At 34.2% G+C, this 15,144-nt stretch overlaps 1 protein-coding gene and 1 long non-coding RNA gene across 23 annotated transcripts in view; one reads left to right on the top strand and one right to left on the bottom strand.

The window, feature by feature from the left end:
• The window catches only part of SOX5 (SRY-box transcription factor 5), a 1,211,684-nt gene that overhangs the window by 720,023 nt on the left and 476,517 nt on the right, over positions 1 to 15,144 (top strand). The window lies entirely within an intron of this gene.
• LOC143691595 (uncharacterized) overlaps positions 5,159 to 15,144 on the bottom strand; it is a 41,909-nt gene continuing 31,923 nt past the window's right edge. The window contains exons 3-4 of the long non-coding RNA XR_013179589.1: positions 8,719 to 8,879; positions 5,159 to 5,397 (exon numbers count right to left, since the gene is read on the bottom strand). This is a non-coding gene — a long non-coding RNA (uncharacterized LOC143691595). The remainder of the gene's footprint in view (positions 5,398 to 8,718; positions 8,880 to 15,144) is intronic.

The following is a 15,144-nucleotide window of genomic DNA, read 5'->3' as shown; positions in this document are numbered from 1 at the left end:
TTTTTTTGAGCTTTGAATATAGACTATTCAAAAAGGAAGCACATGTTTGAGATGTCTTCTCACATGAAACAGGGAGGGCCCCTATGACATTTGTCTTTACCTTATTAGACCCTCCCATCAGGGAACATGAGTTGAACAAAGCCTTGTACATTACTATTTAAGCTGCTTTTATTTATTTGTTTTTTTAAAAAGTGGTTGGTCTTATTTTTGAGACCTGATCAAAGTTCAAGATCACTTATTGTTTTCTTAAACAATAGTTTGTCCTCTTCTAAAGTGTAGAACTTGGACTGGCAACCTAAAGGCTTAAAAACCTATATATATATTTTAACCAACCTAAGACAATAACCATTCCCTCTATATTTACAGATTCTTTTTTTCTTTGTGAAAGTAATAACATTGAGTAAACAAGAAAGTACTGCTAGCATTTTGGAGTTCTCAACTAATTTCTCAGGGAAGAAAATGTACTGTGCCCTGGCTGTATTTACTTTAAAAAATAAGAGGAGCATTCTAGAGACAGAAGTGATTTTTCTAGTTGGTTACCTACAAGGAAATGTATTGATTTCTATTGGTAATACTCTTCTGTGCCTACAGATGTACATTGTGTCCAGGGCTTCAGAAAACAGACTTTTAATTCTTTGTAAATAGAAGCATTGTATAAAAGGAGTTGTTGTTGTTGTTTTTTAAACTACAACTACAAAAAAAAATACTGTGCACATCAGTTTAAAATGAATTGACCTTTTGTTTCAGTAAGGGCAGTGTGCTTCTTGTTATGTAGTGACTCCATTTGCCCATGCAAATAAGCACAAAGCCAGGATATTATCAGGCAATGGCAAAATTAAGAGGTAGGTCAGATTTAATGGAAACATCTGTCATTAACCCTTTTACAGAGACTGCCTCAGGGAATCCTTACAGATAAAAGCTATGCTGAGCTACCTTACCTTGTTTGTACAGTGCAAAGGATAGCAATCCTAATGTACAAATTCTGCTCAGCAAATTTTGGAATATAGAAGAAAACACAAAATTATTTTGTACATTTTTTTCTCTTTGCAAAAAAAAAAAATTAAAACAGCAAAGCAAAGCGGCTATTAATTTCTAGATTTTATACCAGCAGATTCGTCTCTGCTGTTGGTGACATTATACCATCCAAATGAATGTCATCTTCTCATTAATTTCTTACGAATGAAATATTGGCATGCTATTTCTGAAAAGGTGAAAAACGCAAAATTCGAAAAAAAGTGTTGTATTATATTCATAGCTGCACATGGTAATATATTTTTGCTTGTGTTTTGGAGTGGTGAAATAAAACTTAAAATTTGTTAACAGAGCACTATAGAAAATAATTCAATTTGCAAAAGTTTGACAGTCGTTTGGATGCTGTGTATTTTTTATCACTTTAATTTATTAGTTATTTATAACATAAATATATATGTTTGCCTTTGCAACACATTTTAAAACACAGCTTATGAAGGTTGCAAGTTATGCAATAGCATTCATTTGAAAATGGCTTTTTAGAATTTATATAAGTTTAACACGAAAGTGTTAATAATATCAATTTGTTAGTAGGTAAAGTGGGAAAAATAAACCCTGGTTATCTCCAAAGGAAAAAGAACAAAAGTTCAAAACAATGCTTCTGGTGTTTTAGTTCTGCTTATTCACTATATAATCACTCTTGAAATTATTTTACCCTTCCTTACTCTTAAACTTTATTCTTATATTTATCTTGATTGTAATACCTTATTAATTCCTTCTATATGTAATCCTTTATATCTTTCTCCCTAAACTTTTATTGTCTTCATACCACCCTGATGTCAACGCAGCTGAGCTTTTCCTTTTATTTTATCTTTTTTGGTAGTACGATGCACAGATTAAAAATGCACCTCTCTTTTGACAGTTTCTCCTCCTAAATAAGGCATTATGCTTATTTAAATAAAGTAGTATTGTGAAATGCATAGGTCATTTACTTTCTCTTTTTATGGACTTGAGGTACAGTGCCTGCCCTCCTTGCTTTGAATAGGAGCAACCTGCAAAGATTTTGAGGACAGCAGAATCGAGGACAGGGTCATTTTAATACTCATCTCACCTCCCCAAAGCATGAGCATATATTTAGTTGAATTATGCTGAAAATCACTGTGATGAGATGAAGGGGTGAGGTATGGAGAATTAGGGCTATCAAAGATATTTATCTGCATTTTAAAAAGATAGCATGCATTTTGTTATTTTAAACATGAATGTATTTGAAATCTATTGTTGACTTTTTAAAAGCTGATAACCTTAAGCTTCCTCTACAGAGTTAATTGTTCTTATGCTGTGTTTCAAGATTCACCTATTATTTTTATATTGACCAGGAATTAGCATTTTATTGCAAAGTATGCATCGCTGTTACTTTCTTTGCAGTTTTTAAGTATGGAACCATATCACTAGTTTCACTGCTCTTGCACAGTGGGCTCTTCGAAGGTGGGAAGACAAGCCTCCTTGCACTGACCATTTTAAAGCACTTATTTTAACAATATGCACAATTAGGTGCTTAATTAGCATTTTTAAATGGCATATGGTTTTAGCAATGGTTAATACATGCATACTCAAATTCATTGTGTAACTCTCCGTGGTAAAGAAGGACATAGCTATAAGAATGTTCAAAAAAAGATGCAGCACATATGACCCTAGACCTGATTAAAGATTTCCAAGTATTCAGTGTCATCCCATCCTTCCAAATCATAATGCTGTGGGCTCTTGGTCCCAGAGGCTTGTCTGACCTGCTTAGTTAATTGGTAAGTAATGCAGACTTTGCAGAATGCCAGCCTCTTTCAAACAGCTCAAGGCAACATGGCATTTACCATTAAGGTTTTGTCTTTTTACCCAGTTTAATAAGCCATGTACAGTATCTTGTAGGTGTCAATATATTTCTTAGTTTTCTTTTTCCCATTTTATAATATTCTTTGCATCTAATTTATAGACAAGATGCTTTGAGGAATATTGAAATTTGGCTGAAATATCAATTTTTAAATAAATGTTTTTTCCCCATTTTTTATCAGCTTTTAACAATGGTATTTAAGTACTTGGAGCAAGACCTTCTGTTGGTCAACAAATATTTCATGGGTTCACAGGGACAGTGTTTCCTATGCACTGAAAAACTAGGGATATGCTATTCCCAGTGTAGAGATTCATCTTGCTCCTTTGCAATATTTTTATTGTAAAGGAAGGGCTGTGAAAGTCTCTCTATAATTTTTAATTTGAGGGAAGAGAGTGACTTCTTTGTCCATATCCTTGGTATTGTTGCTGCAGCTTCATCAGTGAGCTGGACTGGGGGGCATACTTTCTGCCTGATATCTATCTTTGATCATCAGGGCACTTGTCATGGTTTCAGTAAACAGGTGCTTCTCTCCTGAAGACCTGCTCTGACTTAGAAACAGCAATATGCCTGTCTGATGGGTCTGTTTAGTCTGGATTCTTGGGGTAGAATCCTCTCTTGCTGATTTTTTTTTTCTCCATCCCAAAATAAAACAGGTCAATGTTATGTTAACAGGATACTCAAATGATATACTATTGGATCTATCATTTTCTCCCACTGATTTTGAAAGTTTCAGTTTATTTAATTCCTTTCTTGGATTTCAAAATTTAAAAAGTTTAAGAAAGGTGTAAAGTGAAAAATACCTCTCCTGTTACTGTCCTCTATTTGCTCAGTTCCCACTTCTCTCATTCCCTTCAGATAACAATTTTAACTGTTAACTTTGTGTTCTTCTAGAATTTCTTCCCTTGCTGATCCTTTTTCTGCAGGTCATGCCTGTTCTCAGACTCCTAATTTATACATGACCATGTTCCCTTGACTTTCGTAAAGTCTCTTACTATGAAGTGACATTTAACAAAGTGCATGTTGAATTTGGGTACTTTTTGCTTGGCTTTGCATTCGTTTCTCCACTTATGTTTTGAAGAGAAATTTCATATTTTCTTTGCTCTAATTCTGGTTGCCAGGATGGCTGAGTGCCATTCCTGGAAGGGGTGTGTGTTAGAGTTGGCACAGACAGAACAACTGGCACAGGAAAAGGAAACCATTCCCATGTCAAGGAGACTTATCTATTCATTATTTTTTAAAAATTATTATTGTTACCATTATTGGCCATTTTTTCATGTATGACCCATGTCCTGGGTACTGTTCTAAACAAAGAACAAAGCATGTTCCTGTAGAGGGCCCAAGGAACTCCCAACTATATCTAAGGACTTTATCTATGGTTAAATTATGATTTTGGTAGCCAGCTCTTTAGCGATAATGAAAACATAGTCTAGTACAAATTGTTTTCAAACTCTCTTCTGGGGAAATCTGTAGGTTCTTTACCAATGAGCCTGGGGCCAGCTAGTGAGAGAAGGGGAAAGGACATAACCCTACTACTTTTATATATCGTATGTCTTTGTAACATTTGATTGAAGAAATGTTTCACAGCTTAAAATGTTTGAAGTCCACTGCTATTGAAGAATAAATCCTTAGCTGTAGACAAGAAATCCATGTTCTCCTGTGTGGCATTCCACATTTTCAAGTACAATAAACACTTGCATCTTCCCTTTTTCTTGATGTTCAGTGACTGATTTCTGGGACAGAGGAAGGAGCACAGGCTTCCAAGTCTGAAATCTTGGCTTCACTACCTCTTTGCTGTATGACATGGGCAAGTCATTTAGCCACCCTGAGCATCAGTTTCCCCATTTTTACAGAGGCAATTATAATCCTGGCCTTGTTAGTTTCTTATGATTAGATAAAAGATGCACAAAGTGCCTAGCACAAAGCGTGCCACGTAGTAAGCACTAAATTAATGAAAGCTATTAAGCATGAAACTTAGAATTTGTGGTCTAGTGAAGCAACTTAATGCCAAATTCATAAAGAAGAAAGGCAAAGGAAGCAGCAATTTTATGAGAACAAGTTGCAACACATTTTGCAAAAATGGTATGATTTTGGAAACATTGAGTATAAATGTGTTATTGAATTTCACTTTTCATGCAATAGAGAAAATCACCTTTTAAAGAGATTTTTATGTAAATTTTTGTGAAGCCAAGGATCTTTTTGTAAAATGAATTATTCCTATTTTATATTGTTTATTTCTGAGCTTTTTTTATTTTCCATTTCTTTTGTGGAAGGTACAGGCATCGAATAAGGGAGGGTTTGGTGGCGCTGGATTTATAGATTGCCTGAAAGGTGTTACAGTAATGGATACAATAATCAAAATAATCAAAAGAAGCAGCAAAAGATGGAAAGGAGTTTTATTTTCAAATAACATGAAAACATGTTTTCCAAGGTTTACAGAGTCAAGGGAGGAGAACACAGCAGCAGAAAGTGATCCAGCAATAATTTGGTGATGGGAGAGTGGAGAAAGATGATCTAAACTTACTGAAGAGTTTTTGAGACATTGATTACTGAAATTGGAATGAGAAATTTGAGAACCAATATATAATACTCTTACTCATATTTTCATTTGACTTTACTACTGGTTGCAAATTAGGGAAAGAAAGATATTTCAGAGCTAACATGATTAAAAACATCAGCACTTTCTTAATGTTGTTACTTTAAACTTGGAAGCCAGTCAATTTCATTTATACTGCATCTGGTTGAAGTTTATGTATTAAACTATGACCATGGAAACAATATTTCACATGTGACTGGTATTCGGTAAATGATTGCTGAATTGTACTAAATTGCATTCAGGTATACCCTAATAATTCTAACAGACTAGCTGCCTTCAAACTAATTTTTCTGTGAAAGGGTCACAAAATTAGAAAATCATATTTTGAGTTTACATTAGTAATTTAGTTATAGGTATCATTAGCATATTTAAGACAACTGAGTAATTGAACAATGACTTGAATGACATGTATTAAGTTAAATATTAAAAATTATTTCTTAAAGTTTACAAGACATTATTAAACATACTGGAAATAAGATTGGTTATCATCCATATTGTAGTATTTCTCTTAAGAGCCTATTTTGCTTGTACTCTAACATGAGATGTTGAAAGTTATAGTAAATTTTCTGTCTAATTCAGTATTTTTATTTGTTTCATTTTGTTAATAGTGTCCTGGTTCTCTCATTTCTGTTTAACTTTGATCTATATTCTCTGTATCCACAATGAAGGAAAGGGGGATGATGGTAGATTCTGGGGTCCCCAATGTTTAATGAGCTGCTAAAGAAGGTGGGGCAGTAAAGAGTTTAAGAAACTAAGCGAAAGAGGCAGAAGGAAAGTCGGTTCAGTGAGAGGCAGTGCCGAAATCAAGGGAGGAGAAGAGCTGAGGGTTTTGTATGTGACAGTTTAAAATGCTAAACAGAGGATAAATAGGATGAAGCCAGAGAACAAACCAATGGATGTGGGAATAAGTGGATAATGGTAACCCTGGAGAGAGGAGTTTCTGTAAAATGATAGGAGCAGAAGCAATTTGTGATGGGTTGAAAAGTGTGCAAGATAGGAGTAAGAGGAAGCAGTAAACATGGCCTTGCTTGCATTCAATGTGGTCACTGGTGAGAAGGAACATGGTGCTATAATTAAGAGAAGCTGGATCAACAAAAGATGATTTGACTATTGTACCACTAACTGCTGTTTGTGACAAATAGTGTCCCATAGAAGACAGTTTTCTTCTCTTCCTAGCTTACCACAGTAAACAAATATGGGATGTTTGGTACTTTTTATCAGAGACTTCTAATAACTTGCTTTTGGATATTTCCTTTTAGTCTACTACTTTAACAGTAGAAAAATTACTTGAATAGATAACTTCATATTAAACCAGTCCTTTAGTTTTAGAATAAATACCATATGATTATGGCATATTATTCTTTAATTAATTTTTGAGGTCTACTTGCTGATTTTTACTTTCTTGGATTTACTTTATTTTTAGCTAAGTTTGGTCTATAAATGTGTGTGTACTATACTATCTTGGTCAAGATTTGGTACTTGGCATCAGGATTGTGCCAGACTTTTGAGAGAATTGTGATTCTGTTAATTACTGGAGTGTTTTGGGACTTTTTAAAAACATAAAGAACTGATTCAGTCAGTTTTACTAGAACCAAATATAAAACTAACTAGTCAAAAACATCTCCCTGGTTCTGGCATATTTAGGGGTGAGCCTTTAACAATCTTTTGCCATTATAGAAATGTCTATAGAGACATTTCTCTTCTGTGTATCTTCAATAGCCATTTTTGTAGTCAGCCTTTCTACACTTTCTGTCAATTTTGCAAATACAGCTTTATGAAAATCATTGTTAGGATGGGGGTGATGAGCATATTTTATGCTGAGGGGAAGGAACTAGTGGATGAGAAGGATTTTATGATGTAATTAAAGAGAGGGATCATGTAATTAGGGATACAATTTATTCTGGAGGAAAGAGTGTTGGAATTAAGAACAGAATTGGAAGAGTCAGAAAAGTGTAGAGACAACTGTCTCTCTGAAACTTGAGGGAAGGAGGTGGGCAGAAAATAGAACTAAATTTAGAAATGAAGAGAAAATGGAAATTAAAGGTGAAGGGGAAAGAAACAAACATTTATTTACTATGTGTCAAGCACTGTGCAGTGTGATAGGTAGAAATAATCACACTTAATCCTCATAACAACCCTAGGGAATAGATTTTTTCTCAGTATTCTATGGATAAGCACACCGAGAGGTTAGGTAATTTTCCTAAGTATCATTTCTGGAAATTGAAACTTTTACTAATATTTAGTCAATAAAACTTTGAGTTCATTTTTTTGTTTCTTGTGGTCGGGTAGTATATATATCTACTGTTATGATTATGCACTTCATTATGTGCATATTTGCATATAAATGCATGTCTACATATAGGCCTTTGTGTATCTAAGGGAACACATTCTACATCCACCGGAACAAATTCTACATCTAGGAATTTAACCTGGGAGCAGCACTCTTCAAAGTACAATAATATCAATAATAATAATAGTGGTAATAGCTTAATTTACTGAGTGTGTATATATTCACTAGACAACTTTCACTTATTTTATTTCTAATTTCACAATAATCATTAAAAGCAGAACTGTTGTCACCACTTTATAGATGAGTTTATTAAAGCGCTGAGATTTTCAGTAGCTTTACTTGACTCACATTGCTGGTATATTCCCGAGTATTCATTCAAACCTAATTTTCCAGAGCTGTGTATCTCTGCATCTGTATACCTTGTTTGTGATATTCAATTTGTATCTACTAAAATCTATTTAGAATGCACTTTTCATTTTAATTACTTCCCAAATTCATTTCCACAGATTTTGATTATTAGAAGTTTTTTTTTTTTTTTTTTTTGTCATGACTCTGCTAGGTGTTCTTTGGCTTTATGACCATAGTTTATTCAAACAATCAAAGTAAAACATAACCCTCACTTTTATTTCACTGGCATGGCTAGCCCAGTACCATACACAGGATATGCACTCAACAAATGTTTGTGGATGATGCTTATGATCCTCTGAGTAATGTCTGCCTATTAAACAGGATTAAAAGTGAAAAATGTGGTATTGTTTTCAATCTTGTGACCATCTGATTGATGATTTGTCCACTTTAGCAGAAAAAAAAATTAATGTGGAACTTTGAAAATTCGTATTTCAGTAAAGTTCAAAGACATTTATAATGATCATATGCAGTCACTTATCCACTCTCTTTTGCTTTTCCCTTTCACTTTCTTGCCTCTGTGCCCACAGCATGTGAAAGCATTGAAAGAAAATAAGAATCTTAAACTCATAAACATACCTGCTTACCATCTGGCAGTCGTCCCAGCAGTCTGGTGATCTCCTTAGTTATCCAGCAGATAGTAGAAAAACAAGAGTCCTGTGAAGATTTCACATGTTGCCATATCCCTGCCAGATGGTGATTTGTAAAACATGGACAAATTGCACTGGCTCCACTTCCCTCTGACAATCACAACAGAAACACTGTAGCAATGGTGTTTAATTTGAAAGCAACTACAACTGACTAACTTTTAAGGTGTAAACATCTAAAGCTTATTGGGATAAAATGTGTCATCATCTCTTGCCAATCCTAAAGAACACCTAAGATTCTACAAAGGTTCCATGCACAGGGTAACTTTCCAGAAACCTACAACCTCCAGATGGGTCCCTGGACCAGATAAGTCCTGAAATGCAGAGGGGTCAGCCTCTCCAAACATCAGCTAGTTCCCTCCCCCATCCCATATTATCAACAGCCCCTTCCTACATGAAAAAGTTAGAATGGGCATAGCTCGAATACCCCTAAAGAGTGGGAAAAAGATCGAAGGTGATGGTTGAGTTATACAGAGAAGTTGGGGTTTAAAAAATCAGTATGAGTGCTGAATCATTATACTGATATTTTAGTTTCTGGTATCTTAGAGCAACTAGAAGTAAAAACCTAACATTGTATAATTGTAACCTATATCAAATTTTGAAATCTGTTCTACAACTAATTGTTGTGATGTGCTTTTAAATTTGTTCCTTTTTTGTATATAGGTTATTTTTCACACACACACAAAGAAAAAAAGTCAATTGTGAATATAAATACACAGCTTTATGATGATCTTGTGAACCATTTACACTTTGGATGATTGCATGGTATGGGAATATATAATATATATCAATAAAAGATAAATAGTTTTTGAAAATGTGTTATCTCTAGAGTGCTGATCCTTCAAAAACCTGCTGTTCTGTACCACTGACATTAGGATTTTCCCTAAAAAAATCTGTGGAGTGTTAAGGGATGTCAACATTATTGAACATTTGAATTCTACTTACTGATTTTTTTTTTTTTGCCACAGGATTATGATTTACTGTCATTTAATGATGGGATTTAATACTAAAAATTATATTGACAAATATTCCAGTTGTGCAACTTTACATCAAAATATGTAGAATTTAATCTGGGTAGAAAAAGTAAATTTTACTCTTTAGGTGTTAATAAAATAGTAAGCACTTTTAAAATAATGTTTTCCCCCCTGCTACAGCTGTTCTTTGTGATTATCTATACAATATTCAAATCATTGGTTAGTTTAGATGGAAAATGTCAAACAAGGGGATTTAACATTGGTTAGATAAACTACCAGTTTGTGATTCCAAAGTTTTCAATGAGCTTTGGTCTCAAAGTATACTTGGCCAAGGCAGGATATCTTTTTCAGTCCTCTCATTGATTCAAAAATCCACCTGAGCCTAGAAGACTTAAATCTTCATTTTGATATTGAGTGAAAATGATAGAAGAAAACCGATTATGCTTCCCTGGGTGGTAACTAAGATTTGTTTAGAAGTTTCTCCTCTCCCTAAGGAATGAGCTATATTTTCCTGGTAAGATGGATACAAAGGTTTTACTTAACTACCTTTTTTCCTAACAGCTTTATTATCATAAAATTCACCCATTTAAAGTGTTCAATTCAGTGGTTTTTAGTATATTCATAGAACTATGCAAGTGTTGCTTCAATTTTAGAACATTTAGATTACCCTAAAGAGAACCCCCCCATACTCAATAACAGTCATTTGTCATTTCTTTGCAAACCCCACAGTTGTATGCAACCACTAACCTACTCTCTGTCTCTCTAGACTTGCCTATTCTAGATATTTGAAATAAAGGGAATAACATAATATATGGTATTTGCTACTGCCTTCTCTTCACATAACTTTTCAAGATTGATCCATGTTTTAGCATGCACCAATACTTCATTTCTTTTTATTCTGAATAATGTTCCATTATATGGTATTCTGCATTTTATTTATCCATTTATCAGTTGATTGACATCTGGGTTGTTTTCACTTTTTGGCTATTAGGAATAACATGGCTATGAAGATTTGGGTACAAGTTTTTGCATGAACATATATATTAATTTTTCTTGGGTAGATACCTAAGAGTGAAAATGCTGGGCCGTATGGTAATGTTATGTTTGACCTTTTGAAGAAAGCTACTGCCATTTTATAATATACCTCTCTTTGTACAGGTAAGGGACACAGCTGGACTCAATACATACCAAATTTCTGTAATCAAACATTTTAATTATTTTTCTGAAATAGTGTATAGTCATGGATTTTTGGAACTTCACCTACCTCCCTTTGAATCCCAGTTTCATTACTTATTAACTCTATTATTTGGGGGATATTACCTAATGTTTGAAATTTCATTCCATCATTTGTAAAATGAGGGTTATAGCTTTAACTTGTCTGGAGTTTCTGTGCATGGAATGTGATGTTGTATGGGAAAGGAACTGGTGCTGTGCTGATTACACAGTAACTTTCAATAATTATTATTTTCCTTTATTTCTTCAGTTTTTGCTTCTGAGCACCTGAAGTATAGAGACTGACTGAAAGGAAAGCTTGTGGATAATTTAGGCATCTAGGTGATGGTCTTCTAGACTGATTTATGGGCTCCTGCATTTAGGGAAAGGAATCACTTTATTTAATACTTACTTTTTTCGACCATATTTGTAATCAAATAACCAAAAAACATTAAAATATATGAAAATGTTGTTTTCTGTAATTTTTAATAGCTGCATTTTTAACATGAGATTTAATTCCAATTCTTATGCTATTGTATCTAACATATTTTAGTATTTGGGGGCTCATTCCACATGCAGAATACTTGATGAGTAATTGATCTGAAAAGATATAAGATTCTGAGGAATAATTTCTACAGTTACAGAATGTAACAATCTCAGGTAATTGCATAAAGAAATAAATAAATTGTGATTTGTGGATGCTGAGCCCTGGCTGATCCTGTATGGTTATGTCCACTTGGTGCCATAGAGATGAGAGGGCTTTCTAAAGGAGGTGGTATAAGCCATAATGTTCTAAAGATTATATCGTGCCATTTAGAATAGTCGCCTCCCTTGAATTTAAAATAAATCATGCTTAAAACACCCAGAAAGATACAAGTGTAGAAAGATCATTAGCAGTGGGGATTTCCCAATCTTCCTCAAGAATAGAATACCTATATGAAATTTTCTGTGTATGAAATGTGGTCTTATGTGTAACCTAAATCCTTTTTGTTTCCTTTAGAGTCCATTTCCATTAAATCCATTTTCCTAAGGCAGAAGTATTATTAAATAGAGTGACTATCTGTTAAAAGAACAGGAAAATACATATCTAGATTAGCCAGGCTCCTCCCTGTTCCCAGTCTTTTAAACTATCCCAGAGAGATTCAGCCCAGCATATACAATGTGACCAGTAAACTGTGAAGTTTTCTTTTACTGTGTCCTTGGGCAGTCATCCTGTTGACTCTTTGACACTCTAGAGGTATTTGGAGAAATTAAGAAAGTTTTATATACACCAACTCCAAAGGGAAAAAAAAAATATGAAGGAAGGGGAGGAGGTGAGGTTCAGAAATATTTGTGCATGTAATTAAAATTCAGACAAATTTCTAAATTTTAAATTTCCAATTTTGGATAGCATTTACTATGAAGTTTTACTTTTTAAAAAATAATCAACTAGATTTTAGTAATCATATGTACTATAATGATTACTTTATATTTTTCTGTGAAACCAAAGAGGAATATTGGAATTCCAAAAATTAGCCCAATTTAAATGATTAAAAACACACTACAATTATGATAACACAGCTATTAATAAGCTTTGTAAACCCTCCTCCCAGACATCTCATGCTTTCTTTTAAAACCAAATTTGAATTTTAAGCCTAGATTACTTCACAGTGTCATTTTAAATCAATAACATCTGGAAGGGGTGTGTGGGGAGAAGAGTTCTTTCAGCTCTTCAGGACAGATTCCATTTCAAACCTGCCAGAAATTTAGACCTGCTGCACGTTTAACTTTTGCATCATTACTTTTTTTTTAATTCTCTACTTACCCACTCCTCCCCTCTGGTTGTATTCTCTTCCCCTGCTCTTAAATGTGGCTATTACCCTCAGGCTTTGACCTTGGGCAGACTGTGAGCACAAAGTCATGTTATTTAGAGTGAAGTAACACCAGTAGCCAGGAAGGAACAATGTAGTTCAAGCCAGATAAAATAAATCTCTCATTTCCTGTCAAGGGACTGAGCCAAAAGCAGTGATGAGAGACAGAGGGGGCAAACCGCGCAACTGGAAGCACTGCCGCTGGGGATAGACACAACCACAAGGCTCTCTGAATACAGACAACAAAACCAAAGACAGCCAGAGTGACAGGAGACACGTTATAGCTATGGAATAAACCAAAACATACAAGTCAGAAGGGATCTATGCAGCTCCCTAGCCGTGGAAAATGCATAGTTGAACTGCTTTAGGAGGGAATCCTGAGGACAAGACTGAAATGTGGGAGGGATTCCCCTGTACAAACTGGGCATTTCATGAAATTTGAAGCACACCTGTGCTTGTGCCAAGTGAGTTTTATAATGCAAACCATACACACTGATTCCTTAGTAACTGATGGACTACACATTGAAAGTTACAAATAATCACGGCAGGAACTCCCATATGCAATTCAAAAAGAGTGCCCATTATCAATGTCCTTCTAAATGACTGCCAATTTATTAAACAAACACCACCGGAGTTCCTGCTGTCTGTAGCTACTGTTAAAATTATTTCAAATATCAATTCCTTTAATCTTTAAAACAGTCCTATGAGGTGGGCAATGTTAGTGTTCTCATTTTATAAATAAGAATTCTGAGACACTTAGAGGTGAAATAATTTACCCAAAGTCACAGAACTAGAAAGGAGTGGAACTTGATCTGAACAAGCAGTGGGAGTCCACAGTCTACACCTTAACTTCTACATTTTGCTGAATATGTGACCATACTCTACTAGTGTAACATTTTACTAATCTCAGCTGTTTGCAAGTGCTGTTCAAAAGCTTTTACAATCCACTGTTTTGTTCAGAAACACAGTGAGACTTCTGAATGTTCACATCAGATTCACAAAAAATATAAGAAGTGGGGAGAACATACTACATTAATTGGTCTTACAGTCTGGGCCAGGAAAATTAAAGCAGGGAACGATACTGAGAACCTCATTTTTGTCCAAATTTCTCCCAAAATTGTAAGGGACCAATTGTTCATTCATCCACTCATTTATTCCTTTACCAAATGCTCATTATTGAGTGCTTTCAGCATAGGTGATAGAGTAGACAGCAGGTTGTCATACAGATAATCAAGAATGTGTTTTAGGTCAAGTTTTAGAATATATTGTGCAAAAACCTTCTTGAAGTCATCAAAATTCTCAATTTTGGGCTAGTTTATTTTGGCGATAGCCAGAAATTTTTAAACTCAGTATGATAAGATGTCATTTGACCTTTTGAATCAAACATTTGGAAATTATCATAAGGAGATGGGAAACACTCTTTAAGGCTGTGTACCCACAGAACCTGCCCACTTAGTTAAGGTACCATAATGACAATGGATATACATACTTTGGAAGAAAAGCATTCCTTCTAGTGAGATCATTTTTAACTAGCATAAATGTCTTAACTTGTAGCCTTCTGTAAACCTCCATGCCTTTCTTAAACTGTATGAGCACTATTTTGTTCTAAATATATCCTATGCACAATTCTATTGTTGCATATAATATACCACATTACATTTATCTCTGACATGCAACAGTATAATACTATGTTTACCTGCTGAACTATGCTTCCTGAGTGAGGTAATATGTTCTTCATCTTTGTGTTCCAGAACTTTTTATAGTACCTGGCATATAGGAAGTGCTCAGCATATGATTGTTGAATGAATTGATTAATGCATTTTGCACATATGTATAAATGAGCCAAACACATGCATACTTTTATCTTGAGCCATAGCATGCAAATTGTAAACCAATTGGAGATAAATTATGCTTCTAAATACAATTGTGTTACTTTTAAAAATAACAGTAATGATATTAAAGTGTAATATAGCTCAATGTTTACTATATATCAGGCTTTCTTCTGTGTGTTTAACAGCATCGGTTCTTTAACTTAATTCTTAACGCAACTCGATGAAGTGCTTTGTTGCTAAGTTGAACTCTGGAACATGACCATAAATGATGGGCCTTTTTACTTTAGCTCTTCTGTAATTAAAATCATTCTGTTAAAATTATTAATGGAAAAGGCCCAGGGAAAAAGATAATCTATATATTATTCTTCCCTTTTAAGAAATAATAAAGCAAACTAATATCCAGAGATAATTATAACTCACATTTATATTTTTGTGATTAATTCCATGAATTTTCCATATCTACAGAGAAGAAAAATCATTTGATCAAGAA

The sequence above is a fragment of the Tamandua tetradactyla genome, chromosome 7 (assembly GCF_023851605.1).
Source record: "Tamandua tetradactyla isolate mTamTet1 chromosome 7, mTamTet1.pri, whole genome shotgun sequence".
Taxonomy (NCBI): domain Eukaryota; kingdom Metazoa; phylum Chordata; class Mammalia; order Pilosa; family Myrmecophagidae; genus Tamandua; species Tamandua tetradactyla.
This window is presented reverse-complemented; position numbering and strand designations above follow the sequence as displayed.